Genomic DNA, 15,146 nt, shown 5'->3' with positions numbered 1-15,146 from the left:
TTATAACCTGACAGAGGCCTGCTAGATGAGGTATTATAACCTGACAGAGGCAGAGGCCTGCTAGATGAGGTATTATAACCTGACAGAGGCCTGCTAGATGAGGTATTATAACCTAACAGAGGCCTGCTAGATGAGGTATTATAACCTGACAGAGCCATAGTCCTGCTAGATGAGGTATTATAACCTGACAGAGGCCTGCTAGATGAGGTATTATAACCTGACAGAGGCCTGCTAGATGAGGTATTATAACCTAACAGAGGCCTGCTAGATGAGGTATTATAACCTGACAGAGTCCTGCTAGATGAGGTATTATAACCTGACAGAGGCCTGCTAGATGAGGTATTATAACCTGACAGAGGCCTGCTAGATGAGGTATTATAACCTGACAGAGGCCTGCTAGATGAGGTATTATAACCTGACAGAGGCAGAGGCCTGCTAGATGAGGTATTATAACCTGACAGAAGCCTGCTAGATGAGGTAGTATAACCTGACAGAGGCCTGTACATACATGAGGAAGAGAGATGTTGAAGCATCAGCTTGGCATGACGACAGACTTCATCTCATCAGGTTCCTCACCAGATCAGTCTTAAGAGACGTGATTCAGTGTTTCCTTCTGAAGATTTACAGCTTACTACAGATCCGCCTCCCTCCAACATAGAAATAATATTGACATTAAAAAAAGACATTTCCTAGAATAGCTGACCTTGTTGTCTTACTTGAATTGGTTTAGGGACGTTGGAGTTGAACCACAGTCCCCTAGCAGCTTGTTAAGCACCAGAACTACTAGTCTGAGTCCCAAAAGGCACCCTATTCCCTACGTACGGCACTACGGACCGGCCCTATGGACCGGCACTATGGACCGGCACTATGGACCGGCCCTATGGACCGGCACTATGGGCCGGCACTATGGACCGGCACTATGGACCGGCACTATGGACCGGCACTATGGGCCGGCACTATGGGCCGGCACTATGGACCGGCACTATGGACCGGCACTATGGACCGGCCCTATGGACCGGCACTATGGGCCGGCACTATGGACCGGCACTATGGACCGGCACTATGGACCGGCACTATGGACCGGCCCTATAGACCGGCACTATGGACCGGCCCTATGGACCGGCCCTATGGACCGGCACTATGGACCGGCCCTATAGACCGGCACTATGGACCGGCACTATGGACCGGCCCTATGGACCGGCACTATGGACCGGCCCTATGGACCGGCACTAAAAATAGGGCACTATGAAGGGAATAGGGTGCCATTTGGGACGTTGTCTAGTAGTTCTGGTCCTCTGCCCTCCTCCAAGCCTTTTAGATGGGTCAACAGAAGACGGGAGCACCCAGATGGCACCTCTCTCTGTGCTCTTCCTCCCCCCTCTATCTCTCTCTCTCTCTCTCTCTCTCTCTCTCTCTCTCTCTCTCTCTCTCTCTCTCTCTCTCTCTCTCTCTCTCTCTCTCTCTCTCTGTTTCTCTCTCTGTCTCTCTCTCTGTTTCTCTCTCTCTCTCTCTCTCTCTCTCTCTCTCTCTCTCTCTCTCTCTCTGTCTTTCTCTCTCTCTCTGTCTTTCTCTCTCTCTCTGTCTTTCTCTCTCTCTCTCTGTCTCTCTCTCTCTCTGTCTCTCTCTCTCTCTGTCTCTCTCTCTCTGTATCTCTCTCTGTCTCTCTGTCTCTCTGTCTCTCTCTCTATCTCTCTGTCTCTCTCTATCTCTCTCTCTCTCTCTCTCTCTCTCTGTCTCTCTCTCTCTCTGTCTCTCTGTCTCTCTACCTCTCTAGCTCTCTCTCTGTCTCTCTCTCTATCTCTGTATCTCTACCTCTCTCCCCCTCTCTCTCTCTCTATCTCTCTCTCTCTTTCTCTCTCTGGTCTCTCTCTCTCTCAGACCATTGAGTCATACACATATTCTGGACTGACTGACTGGCACTGTGTGTGGGGTTATACAGGGCTGAGTGGTGCTTGTCTCTTCACCAAGAGCCATGCTGATTCCATCCCAGTCAGGTTGTATGGTCAGTCCTTGCCTGCTTGGCCCCTGCTGACCAGATCATGACACAGACAGGCTATGGGTTAGTGTAGGGCTGTCTGCTGGTAATGGTCAGTGCCCCGGGGAGGAGGGTTAGCAGAGAGTACTGCAACCGCTGTTAGTGGAAGTGCAGCCAAAAATCACATGGTGCATCTCTCTCTCACAATGAGCAGCTGTTGATTTTTCCACACACCAACTGCCACACATGTAGGGCTGTTGATTTTACTGACCACCAACTGCCACACATCTAGGGCTGTTGATTTTACTGACCACCAACTGCCACACATCTAGGGCTGTTGATTTTACGGCACACCAACTGCCACACTTCTAGGGCTTTTCCGTGGTGGGTCTTACTAAGGGGGTGATTCCCACTGTGGCGTCGTGTAGGGCTGTTGTCAGGACCATATTACCGCCACACCGGCAGTCGTTAGTCAGGAACGCAGTCAAGTTCCACATGATTGTTGAGTCACTGTGATCTCCTCTTCTGCACTCAGGAAAAGGTTGGTAGTACCCATATCACTAACGACCGGCTAATGGCCTGGTACTCAGGGCTCTAACTACCAGCAAGTCCTAATGGCCTGGTACTCAGGGCTCTAACTACCAGCAAGTCCTAATGGCCTGGTACTCAGGGCTCTATTGTCCTTCCATCAGGTCCTAATGGTCTGGTACTCAGGGCTCTATTGTCCCTCCATCAGGTCCTAATGGCCTGGTACTCAGGGCTCTATTGTCCCTCCATCAGGTCCTAATGGCCTGGTACTCAGGGCTCTATTGTCCCTCCATCAGGTCATAATGGTCTGGTACTCAGGGCTCTATTGTCCCTCCATCAGGTCCTAATGGCCTGGTACTCAGGGCTCTAACTACCAGCAAGTCCTAATGGCCTGGTACTCAGGGCTCTAACTACCAGCAAGTCCTAATGGCCTGGTACTCAGGGCTCTATTGTCCCTCCATCAGGTCCTAATGGTCTGGTACTCAGGGCTCTATTGTCCCTCCATCAAGTCCTAATGGCCTGGTACTCAGGGCTCTATTGTCCCTCCATCAGGTCCTAATGGCCTGGTACTCAGGGCTCTATTGTCCCTCCATCAGGTCCTAATGGTCTGGTACTCAGGGCTCTATTGTCCCTCCATCAGGTCCTAATGGTCTGGTACTCAGGGCTCTATTGTCCCTTCATCAGGTCATAATGGCCTGGTACTCAGGGCTCTATTGTCCCTCCATCAGGTCATAATGGCCTTGTACTCAGGGCTCTATTGTTCGTCCTTCAGGTCCTAATGGCCTGGTACTCAGGGCTCTATTGTCCCTCCATCAGGTCATAATGGCCTTGTACTCAGGGCTCTATTGTCCCTCCATCAGGTCATAATGGCCTTGTACTCAGGGCTCTATTGTCCCTCCATCAGGTCATAATGGCCTTGTACTCAGGGCTCTATTGTTCGTCCTTCAGGTCCTAATGGCCTGGTACTCAGGGCTCTATTGTCCCTCCATCAGGTCATAATGGCCTTGTACTCAGGGCTCTATTGTCCCTCCATCAGGTCATAATGGCCTTGTACTCAGGGCTCTATTGTCCCTCCATCAGGTCCTAATGGTCTGGTACTCAGGTCTCTATTGTTCCTCCATCAGGTCCTAATATTCTGGTACTCAGGCCTCTATTGTTCCTCCATCAGGTCCTAATATTCTGGTACTCAGGGCTATATTGTTCCTCCATCAGGTCATAATATTCTGGTACTCAGGCCTCTATTGTTCCTCCATCAGGTCCTAATATTCTGGTACTCAGGCCTCTATTGTTCCTCCATCAGGTCATAATATTCTGGTACTCAGGGCTCTATTGTTCCTCCATCAGGTCATAATGGCCTGGTACTCAGGGCTCTATTGTTCGTCTAACCACTCTGACATCAATGAAAATACAATCTAAAACATCACATCAAACACGGATCATCCAAACAGTATCCTGCTTTTATAACATCACCTCACTGTGATGATCAATTTGAAGAAAGAAGTTCAACAGCAGGTTGAAACTGAGTGGAACACATGGTCGTTGTGAATGTTGTTTCTAGAATGTATAGATAGGCCTATACTAGATGGACTGGTTACCTGATGGGAGAGAACGTATAGATAGGCCTATACTAGATGGACTGGTTGCCTGATGGGAGAGAATGTATAGATAGGCCTATACTAGATGGACTGGTTACCTGATGGGAGAGAACGTATAGATAGACCTATACTAGACGGACTGGTTACCTGATGGGAGAGAATGTATAGATAGGCCTATACTAGACGGACTGGTTACCTGATGGGAGAGAATGTATAGATAGGCCTATACTGGACGGACTGGTTACCTGATGGGAGAGAATGTAGAGATAGACCTATACTAGATGGACTGGTTACTTGATGGGAGAGATTGTATAGATAGGCCTATACTAGATGGACTGGTTACCTGATGGGAGAGAATGTATAGATAGACCTATACTAGATGGACTGGTTACCTGATGGGAGAGAATGTAAATGCCTAGACGATTGCTGTTGGTTCATTGATTAGTTGGGCAGCTTACAAAGTTAGCCTACAATTATAGTGAATTTGTATTTGATTTTCAATAGTCTACTAATTGGGGATTTTTTAAAAATATTTTGATAATTAATAGGCTGACACATTACCTTTAGCTACAGAATATCTCACCACTGTATGTTTCCATCTCCTCCTCTCTTCTTCTTCGTTCCTTTCTCCAGCGTGCAGAGGAGAAGGGCCTGTCGACAGTTTAATGAAATATGTTTTAAGTTGTGAAGACATATTGCGACTATCGACGTTCCCAAAACAGATTTCACTTGGTTTATTCCAAAATGAAACAGATTTCACTTGGTTTATTCCAAAATGAAACAGATTTCACTTGGTTTATTCCAAAATGAAACAGATTTCACTTGGTTTATTCCAAAATGAAACAGATTTCACTTGGTTTATTCCAAAATGAAACAGATTTCACTTGGTTTATTCCAAAATGAAACAGATTTCACTTGGTTTATTCCAAAATGAAACAGATTTCACTTGGTTTATTCCAAAATGACGCTCTCGAGTAGGAGAGCCCCACGGCATGCAGAGTTGTTGGCAGAATATCGCCTGTCACGCAACGAGAGGCTGCATGCTTCTAAGTGTTCTTGTAAGCCCAGACGTTTCTGTGTATGATCCCATATGAAAGCCGAGTGTTGATGGCTGTGACTCATAAATGGAGGATCCCAGCTGCTACTAGGTATTTCTCAGCAGATGATATTAAACACGTATTGTGTCGCGCCCTGACCTCAGTATTCTTTTGTTTCCTTTATATATTTTGGTTGGGTCAGGGTGTGACGAGGAGGGCGATATGTCTCATGGGTATTGTTAGTGGAAATCTAAATTCCTATATGTTTTGTAGCCAAAACCAAAATTCGCACTCTTTCTATTTCATTAATGAGTTGTAAATTCATTAATTATGCATGAAATAGATCGAGACCAGTCTTATTAAAGGTCAGGTTATAGCGTTTAATTCAAGAGAGTACTGGTTTCATACACATTTTTCCACAGGTTATAAACTGAAAATGACGTCATCAGTTTCTCACACTCTCTCCGATCCACACAATAGAGCGAGTGTCTTCAGGTCTGGAGACTGTCTTCTACTCCCCTCATAAAACAAACATTCCAATCTGTCTGAAAGATATGCCCTCCTTCTCCCTTTCCCACAAGGTCCAGACAATTCATTTGTTTTACTTACATGTTCAGTAACAGTTTAACCAAGAACCCATACATTTCATACCATAACATAATAGTATTAAAATAAATGGTTCTAAGCTAAATGTATACATAATTAATCATTTCAACTATAATTTCCTCCAACACATGGGTGATGTATGTCTACGGGTGTTTTTCACTAGTCTAGGTGTTTATGTAGGTCTATGGTTGCCTGGATTGGTTCTCAATTAGAGGCAGCTGTTTATCGTTGTCTCTCTGATTGGGAACCATATTTAGGCAGCCATATTCCTTGGGTATTTTGTGGGTTATTGTCGATGGTTAGTTGCCTGTGTCTGCACTTGTGTTATATATATATATATCTCCATTCAACGAACGTGACATATTGTTGTTATAAAACCTGGAGAAGCCGACCTGCTTGAAAAACCGCAGGGAAAGTGGCCTCCATTTTCTTTCCCAGTGTATACTGATTACAGGGATTTGACCCCTCTGCCTCTGCTCCTCCCATTGGATAATGGGTCGTTCTAAATCCAAACCAATTTGACATATTAGTAAAGACAAGATTAAAATGAGAATAGTCTGATGGGTGAAAACATGATCACTTGATGAGAGAAACCAGCGTGTGCAGCCTGAGGCAAGGAACAGAGAGCAAGATTTTTTTTTGTTGGTGACTTTCTCAAATCATCATTAGCCTGTAGTTGGATCATGGGGGTTTGTATCTAAAGTTGCCAAATAACTTTAAATCGAGTATATTGGACCTGTTTCAAATGATCACTTCTACACTCAACATCACATGCATATGTCCTGTTTTAACTTAAAAGTCTAATACAATCTACAGCTTGTAATTACGAGTTGTGCCAACTCTTTACCAAACCCTCTCGCTCCCCAGACACACAGACAGACCTTCTAACTGATGGACAGACAACACACAGTGACTGCCCAGACACACAGACAGACCGTCTAACTGAAGGACAAACACACAGTGACTGCCCTGACACACAGAGAAGACACAAGACACAGTGGAACACACAGTGACTGCCCAGACACACAGACAGATCTTCTGACTGAAGCACAGACAACACACAGTGGAACACACAGTGACTGCCCAGACACACAGACAGACCTTCTAACTGAAGGACAGACAACACACAGTGACTGCCCAGACACACAGACAGACCTTCTAACTGAAGGACAAACACACAGTGGAACACACAGTGACTGCCCAGACACACAGAAAAGACACAACACACAGTGACTGCCTAGACACACAGACAGACCTTCTAACTGAAGGACAGACAACACACAGTGGAACACACAGTGACTGCCCAGACACACAGAAAAGACACAACACACAGTGACTGCCTAGACACACAGACAGACCTTCTAACTGAAGGACAGCCAACACACAGTGGAACACACAGTGACTGCCCAGGCACACAGAGAAGACACAACACACAGTGGAACACACAGTGACTGCTCAGACACACAGAGAAGACACAACACACAGTGGAACACACAGTGACTGCCCAGACACACAGACAGACCTTCTAACTGAAGGACAGACAACACACAGTGGAACACACAGTGACTGCCCAGGCACACAGAGAAGACACAACACACAGTGGAACACACAGTGACTGCTCAGACACACAGAGAAGACACAACACACAGTGGAACACACAGTGACTGCCCAGACACACAGACAGACCTTCTAACTGAAGGACAGACAACACACAGTGGAACACACAGTGACTGCCCAGACACACAGAGAAGACACAACACACAGTGGAACACACAGTGACTGCCCAGGCACACAGAGAAGACACAACACACAGTGGAACACACAGTGACTGCCCAGACACACAGAGAAGACACAACACACAGTGGAACACACAGTGACTGCCCAGACACACAGAGAAGACACAACACACAGTGGAACACACAGTGACTGCCCAGACACACAGAGAAGATACAACACACAGTGGAACACACAGTGACTGCCCAGACACACAGAGAAGATACAACACACAGTGGAACACACAGTGACTGCCCAGACACACAGAGAAGACACAACACACAGTGGAACACACAGTGACTGCCCAGGCACACAGAGAAGACACAACACACAGTGGAACACACAGTGACTGCCCAGACACACAGAGAAGACACAACACACAGTGGAACACACAGTGACTACAAAAAGCCTTTAATGTATTGGCACCTAAGTATTGTGATAATATCATATCGAGATGTCCCTAGTAATCCCCACCCCTTACACACACACACACACACACACACACACACACACACACACACACACACAATCATCTCCACAGGGTAGTGTAATACAAATCCATAGCTCTACTAGAGGTCTTTAATAGAGCGGTAGACAGGGTAGCTGGGTCTTATTGATCTGATGGACAGGAGGTCAGAGAGAGGAGGGAGGGAGAGAGAGAGACGATGGAGAGGAACAGAGAGAGAGAAAGAGACGAGGGAGAGAGAGAGACGAGGGAGAGGAACAGAGAGAGAGAAAGAGACGAGGGAGAGAGAGAGACGAGGGAGAGGAACAGAGAGAAAGAGACGAGGGAGAGGAACAGAGAGAGAGAAAGAGACGAGGGAGAGGAACAGGGAGAGAGAAAGAGACGAGGGAGAGAGAGAGACGAGGGAGAGGAACAGAGAGGGAGAAAGAGACGAGGGAGAGAGAGAGACGAGGGAAAGGAACAGAGAGGGAGAGAAAGAGAAAGAGACGAGGGAGAGGAACAGAGAGAGAAAGAGAGGGAGAGACAAATAAAGATAGAGGGGGAGGGAAAGGGGGAGAGAGAGAGAGAGAGAGAGAGAGAGTCCCTGCTGATCCAGTTAGCAGCAGGTCCCACTGTGAGTCTCACTCAGCACAATGAGCAGCATACCAAGTGTTCTAGAGTCTCACTCAGCACAATGAGCAGAATACCAAGTGTTCTAGAGTCTCACTCAGCACAATGAGCAGAATACCAAGTGTTCTAGAGTCTCACTCAGCACAATGAGCAGCATACCAAGTGTTCTAGAGTCTCACTCAGCACAATGAGCAGCATACCAAGTGTTCTAGAGTCTCACTCAGCACAATGAGCAGAATACCAAGTGTTCTAGAGTCTCACTCAGCACAATGAGCAGAATACCAAGTGTTCTAGAGTCTCACTCAGCACAATGAGCAGCATACCAAGTGTTCTAGAGTCTCACTCAGCACAATGAGCAGAATACCAAGTGTTCTAGAGTCTCACTCAGCACAATGAGCAGCATACCAAGTGTTCTAGAGTCTCACTCAGCACAATGAGCAGAATACCAAGTGTTCTAGAGTCTCACTCAGCACAATGAGCAGCATACCAAGTGTTCTAGAGTCTCACTCAGCACAATGAGCAGAATACCAAGTGTTCTAGAGTCTCACTCAGCACAATGAGCAGAATACCAAGTGTTCTAGAGTCTCACTCAGCACAATGAGCAGAATACCGATTGTTCCAGATTCTCACTCAGCACAATGAGCAGAATACCGATTGTTCTAGATTCTCACTCAGCACAATGAGCAGAATACCAAGTGTTCTAGAGTCTCACTCAGCACAATGAACAGAATACCAAGTGTTCTAGAGTCTCACTCAGCACAATGAGCCAAGTGTCCTATGAATGATCATTCTGTCTTTTCCTCATTTAACACTTCCTGTTTCTGGCACTTAAAGCTCATCATGAACGCAGCGAGAGCGAGAGAGAGGAGAGAATATCAAATGTGTGAATTCATATTGACAGTGTGTGTGTGCGTGGTGTATAATGTGTATGCATGATTGTGGTAATGAGTGACATTGGTTGCATTAGTTTGTGTGTGTGTGTGTGTGTGTGTGTGGGTATGGCTGGGGTCCATAAGCAGTGGCTGCTGTTCAGTGATGATAGCCCCCCCCCCCCCCCCCCCCCCTCTGTCTTCACATGACATCCCAGTAATCCCTGACCCCCCTCCATGCATTCCACAAAGCCTAATGTACTGCATAAATGGAGGATGCTGAGACAAGCACTCATCTGGAGCCCTAAGACAGGAGGTCTTTGTGGGGAGGACAAAGGTATTCTCTTCCTGGTCCTGTCAGGCACTACTGCTGTTGTCTTCCTGTCAGAGACTACTACTGTTGTCTTCCTGTCAGACACTACTGCTGTTGTCTTCCTGTCAGAGACTACTACTGTTGTCTTCCTGTCAGAGACTACTACTGTTGTCTTCCTGTCAGAGACTACTACTGTTGTTGTCTTCCTGGTCCTGTCAGACACTACTGCTGTTGTCTTCCTGTCAAAGACTACTACTGTTGTCTTCCTGTCAGAGACTACTACTGTTGTTGTTGTCTTCCTGTCAGAGACTACTACTGTTGTTGTCTTCCTGTCAGAGACTACTACTGTTGTCTTCCTGTCAGACACTACCACTGTTGTCTTCCTGTCAGAGACTACTACTGTTGTTGTCTTCCTGGTCCTGTCAGAAACTACTGTTGTTGTCTTCCTGGTCCTGTCAGACACTACTGCTGTTGTCTTCCTGTCAGAGACAACTACTGTTGTCTTCCTGTCAGACACTACTGCTGTTGTCTTCCTGTCAGAGACTACTACTGTTGTTGTCTTCCTGGTCCTGTCAGACACTACTGTTGTTGTCTTCCTGTCAGAGACTACTGTTGTTGTCTTCCTGGTCCTGTCAGACACTACTGCTGTTGTCTCCTGTCAGAGACAACTACTGTTGTCTTCCTGTCAGACACTACTGCTGTTGTCTTCCTGTCAGAGACTACTACTGTTGTTGTCTTCCTGGTCCTGTCAGACACTACTACTGTTTTCTTCCTGTCAGAGACTACTACTGTTGTCTTTCTGTCAGAGACTACTGCTGTTGTTGTCTTCCTGTCAGACACTACTGCTGCTGTTGTCTTCCTGTCAGAGACTACTGCTGTTGTTGTCTTCCTGTCAGACACTACTACTGTTGTTGTCTTCCTGTCAGACACTACTACTGTTGTTGTCTTCCTGTCAGACACTACTACTGTTGTTGTCTTCCTGTCAGGCACTACTACTGCTGTTGTCTTCCTGTCAGACACTACTACTGTTGTTGTTTTCCTGTCAGGCACTACTACTGCTGTTGTCTTCCTGTCAGAGACTACTACTGTTGTTGTTGTCTTCCTGTCAGAGACTACTACTGTTGTTGTCTTCCTGTCAGACACTACTGCTGTTGTTGTCTTCCTGTCAGACACTACTACTGCTGTTGTCTTCCTGTCAGACACTACTACTGTTGTTGTCTTCCTGTCAGACACTACTACTGTTGTTGTCTTCCTGTCAGGCACTACTACTGCTGTTGTCTTCCTGTCAGACACTACTACTGTTGTTGTTTTCCTGTCAGGCACTACTACTGCTGTTGTCTTCCTGTCAGAGACTACTACTGTTGTTGTTGTCTTCCTGTCAGGCACTACTACTGCTGTTGTCTTCCTGTCAGACACTACTACTGTTGTTGTTTTCCTGTCAGGCACTACTACTGCTGTTGTCTTCCTGTCAGAGACTACTACTGTTGTTGTTGTCTTCCTGTCAGAGACTACTATTGTTGTTGTCTTCCTGGTCCTGTCAGACACTACTGCTGTTGTCTTCCTGTCAGAGACTACTACTGTTGTCTTCCTGTCAGACACTACCACTGTTGTCTTCCTGTCAGAGACTACTACTGTTGTTGTCTTCCTGGTCCTGTCAGACACTACTGTTGTTGTCTTCCTGGTCCTGTCAGACACTACTGCTGTTGTCTTCCTGTCAGAGACAACTACTGTTGTCTTCCTGTCAGACACTACTGCTGTTGTCTTCCTGTCAGAGACTACTACTGTTGTTGTCTTCCTGGTCCTGTCAGACACTACTGTTGTTGTCTTCCTGTCAGAGACTACTGTTGTTGTCTTCCTGGTCCTGTCAGACACTACTGCTGTTGTCTCCTGTCAGAGACAACTACTGTTGTCTTCCTGTCAGACACTACTGCTGTTGTCTTCCTGTCAGAGACTACTACTGTTGTTGTCTTCCTGGTCCTGTCAGACACTACTACTGTTGTCTTCCTGTCAGAGACTACTACTGTTGTCTTCCTGTCAGAGACTACTACTGTTGTTGTCTTCCTGTCAGACACTACTGCTGCTGTTGTCTTCCTGTCAGAGACTACTGCTGTTGTTGTCTTCCTGTCAGACACTACTACTGTTGTTGTCTTCCTGTCAGGTACTACTACTGCTGTTGTCTTCCTGTCAGACACTACTACTGTTGTTGTCTTCCTGTCAGACACTACTACTGTTGTTGTCTTCCTGTCAGACACTACTACTGCTGTTGTCTTCCTGTCAGACACTACTACTGTTGTTGTCTTCCTGTCAGAGACTACTACTGTTGTTGTTGTCTTCCTGTCAGAGACTACTACTGCTGTTGTCTTCCTGTCAGAGACTACTGTTGTTGTTGTCTTCCTGTCAGGCACTACTACTGCTGTTGTTGTCTTCCTGTCAGAGACTACTGTTGTTGTTGTCTTCCTGTCAGGCACTACTACTGCTGTTGTTGTCTTCCTGTCAGAGACTACTGTTGTTGTTGTCTTCCTGTCAGAGACTACTGTTGTTGTTGTCTTCCTGTCAGACACTACTACTGTTGTCTTCCTGTCAGAGACTACTACTGTTGTCTTCCTGTCAGACACTACCACTGTTGTCTTACTGGTCCTGTCAGAGACTACTACTGTTGTCTTCCTGGTCCTGTCAGAGACTACTACTGTTGTCTTCCTGTCAGACACTACTACTGTTGGCTTCCTGTCAGAGACTACTGTTGTTGTCTTCCTGGTCCTGTCAGAGACTACTGGTGTTGTGTTCCTGGTCCTGTCAGAGACTACTGGTGTTGTGTTCCTGGTCCTGTCAGAGACTACTGGTGTTGTCTTCCTGGTCCTGTCAGAGACTACTGGTGTTGTGTTCCTGAGACTACTGGTTCTGTTCATGCTGCCGTCAGATGGTTATTTCAGCAGTGGAGCCGATAACTGTCTGTTGTCTCTGTACTAGGAGAGGGAAGGGGGTTCCTCTGTGTGCTGACTGACACACTGAGATGAAGGGATGCCAGTGGTTTGATTGAGCGTTGTCTTTCACCTCAACATGTCAACATGTCCAAGTCGTTATGCCGGCGTTGACAGGTTGGGTCGTCCAGGAGCCGCTCCGACACCGAGCCGCCAAGGAGAAACGTCTACCTGGTGACGGTGAAGACGGAGAAACATGTTCAGTCTACAGAGCATTCAGAAAGTATTCAGACTCCTGCTCTTGTTCACCACATGTTGTTACGTTACAGCCTTATTTTAAAATGGAATAAATCAACTAAATTCTTCATCAACCTAGACATTTTTTTTTTTTTTTTATGTTTGCAAATTTATATACAAAAAATATGTACATGCGTTTTCAGACCCTTTCCATCATGTTTCCGTTGATCATCCTTGAGATGTTTTCTACAACTTGATTGGAGTCCACCTGTGGTAAATTCAATTGATTGGACATGATTTGGAAAGGCAAACACACCTGTCTATATGATGTCCCACAGCTGACAGTGCATTTCAGAGCAAAAACCAAGCTATGAGGTCGAAGGAGTTGTCCGTAGAGCTCCGAGACAGGATTGTGTCGAGGCACAGATCTGTGGAAAGGTACCAAAACATTTCTGCAGTATTGAAGTTCCCCAAGAACACAATGGCCTCCATTATTCTCAAATGGAAAAAGTGTGGAACCACCAAGACACTTCCTAGAGCTGGCCGCCCAGCCAATCTGAGCAATCGGGGGAGAAGGGCCTTGGTCAGGGAGGTGACCAAGAACCCCAATGGTCACTCTGACAGAGCTCCAGAGTTCCTCTGTGGAGATGGGCGAACCTTCCAGAAGGACAACCATCTCTGCAGCACTCCACCAATCAAGGATTTATGGTAGAGTGGACAGACGGAAGACACTCCCTAGTAAAAGGCACATGACAGCCTGCTTGGAGTTTGCCAAAAGGCACCTAAAGGACTCTCAGACCATGAGGAACAAGATTCTCTGGTCTGACGAAACCAAGATTGAACTATTTGGTCTGAATGCCAAGCGTCACGTCTGGAGGAAACCTGGCACCATCCCTACGGTGAAGCATGGTGGTGGCAACATCATGCTGTGGGGATATTTTTCAGAAGCAGGGACTGGGGGACTAATCAGGATTGAGGGAAAGATGAAACGAGAAAAGTACAGAGAGATCCTTGATGAAAACCTGCTCCAGAGAGCTCAGGACCTCAGACTGGGGTGAAGGTTCACCTTCCAACAGCACAACAACACTAACATAGGAGTGGCTTGGGGACAAGTCTCTGAATGTCCTTGAGTGGCCCAGCAAGAGCCTGGACTTGAACCCGATCGGACATCTCTAGAGACCTGAAAATAGCTATGCAGCAACGCTCCCCATCCAACCTGAAGAAGAAGACTCCAGGCTGCAATCGCTGCCAAAGGTGCTTCAACAAAGTACTGAGTAAAGGGTCTGAATACTTATGTAAATATAATATTTCAGTTTTTATTTTGAATACATTTACAAAAATGTGTAAATAGTTTTTTTCCCCTCATCGATCTACACACAATACCCCATAATGACATCACAATACCCCATAATGACATCACAGTACCCCATAATGACATCACAATACCCCATAATGACATCACAATACCCCATAATGACATCACAATACCCCATAATGACATCACAATACCTCATAATGACATCACAATACCCCATAATGACATCACAATACCTCATAATGAAAACCTGTTTTTTTAGAAATGTTTGCTAATTTTTATTTAAAAAAATTCAAATGGAATATCACAGGCTGTAACGTAACAAAATGTGGAAAAATTAAAGTGGTCTGAATACTTTCCCGAATGCACAGTGTGTATATATATATATGGTTGTAGTGCTATCTGACTCCTTGGTCCTGGTGAGAGGGTTGTTGACTGTGAGTAGTGCTATCTGACTCCTTGGTCCTGGTGAGGGGGTTGTTGACTGTGTGGTTGTGAGTGCTATCTGACTCCTTGGTCCTGGTGAGGGGGTTGTTGACTGTGTGGTTGTGAGTGCTATCTGACTTTTTGGTCCTGGTGAGGGGGTTGTTGACTCTGAGTAGTGCTATCTGACTCCTTGGTCCTGGTGAGAGGGTTGTTGACTGTGTGGTTGTGAGTGCTATCTGACCCCTTGGTCCTGGTGAGAGGGTTGTTGACTGTGAGTAGTGCTATCTGACTCCTTGGTCCTGGTGAGGGGGTTGTTGACTGTGTGGTTGTGAGTGCTATCTGACTCTTTGGTCCTGGTGAGGGGGTTGTTGACTCTGAGTAGTGCTATCTGACTCCTTGGTCCTGGTGAGGGGGTTGTTGACTGTGTGGTTGTAGTGCTATCTGACCCCTTGGTCCTGGTGAGAGGGTTGTTGACTGTG

At 46.4% G+C, this 15,146-nt stretch overlaps 1 protein-coding gene across 10 annotated transcripts in view; it reads left to right on the top strand.

Annotated features, from left to right (window-relative positions):
- The window catches only part of LOC110499739 (glutamate receptor-interacting protein 1-like), a 718,235-nt gene that overhangs the window by 505,856 nt on the left and 197,233 nt on the right, over nucleotides 1-15,146 (top strand). The gene's annotated exons all lie outside the window — the stretch shown is intronic.

This window comes from Oncorhynchus mykiss, chromosome 21 (genome assembly GCF_013265735.2).
Source record: "Oncorhynchus mykiss isolate Arlee chromosome 21, USDA_OmykA_1.1, whole genome shotgun sequence".
Taxonomy (NCBI): Eukaryota; Metazoa; Chordata; class Actinopteri; order Salmoniformes; family Salmonidae; genus Oncorhynchus; species Oncorhynchus mykiss.
Note: the sequence above shows the minus strand (reverse complement) of the source record. Positions and strands in the feature narration are given on the sequence as shown.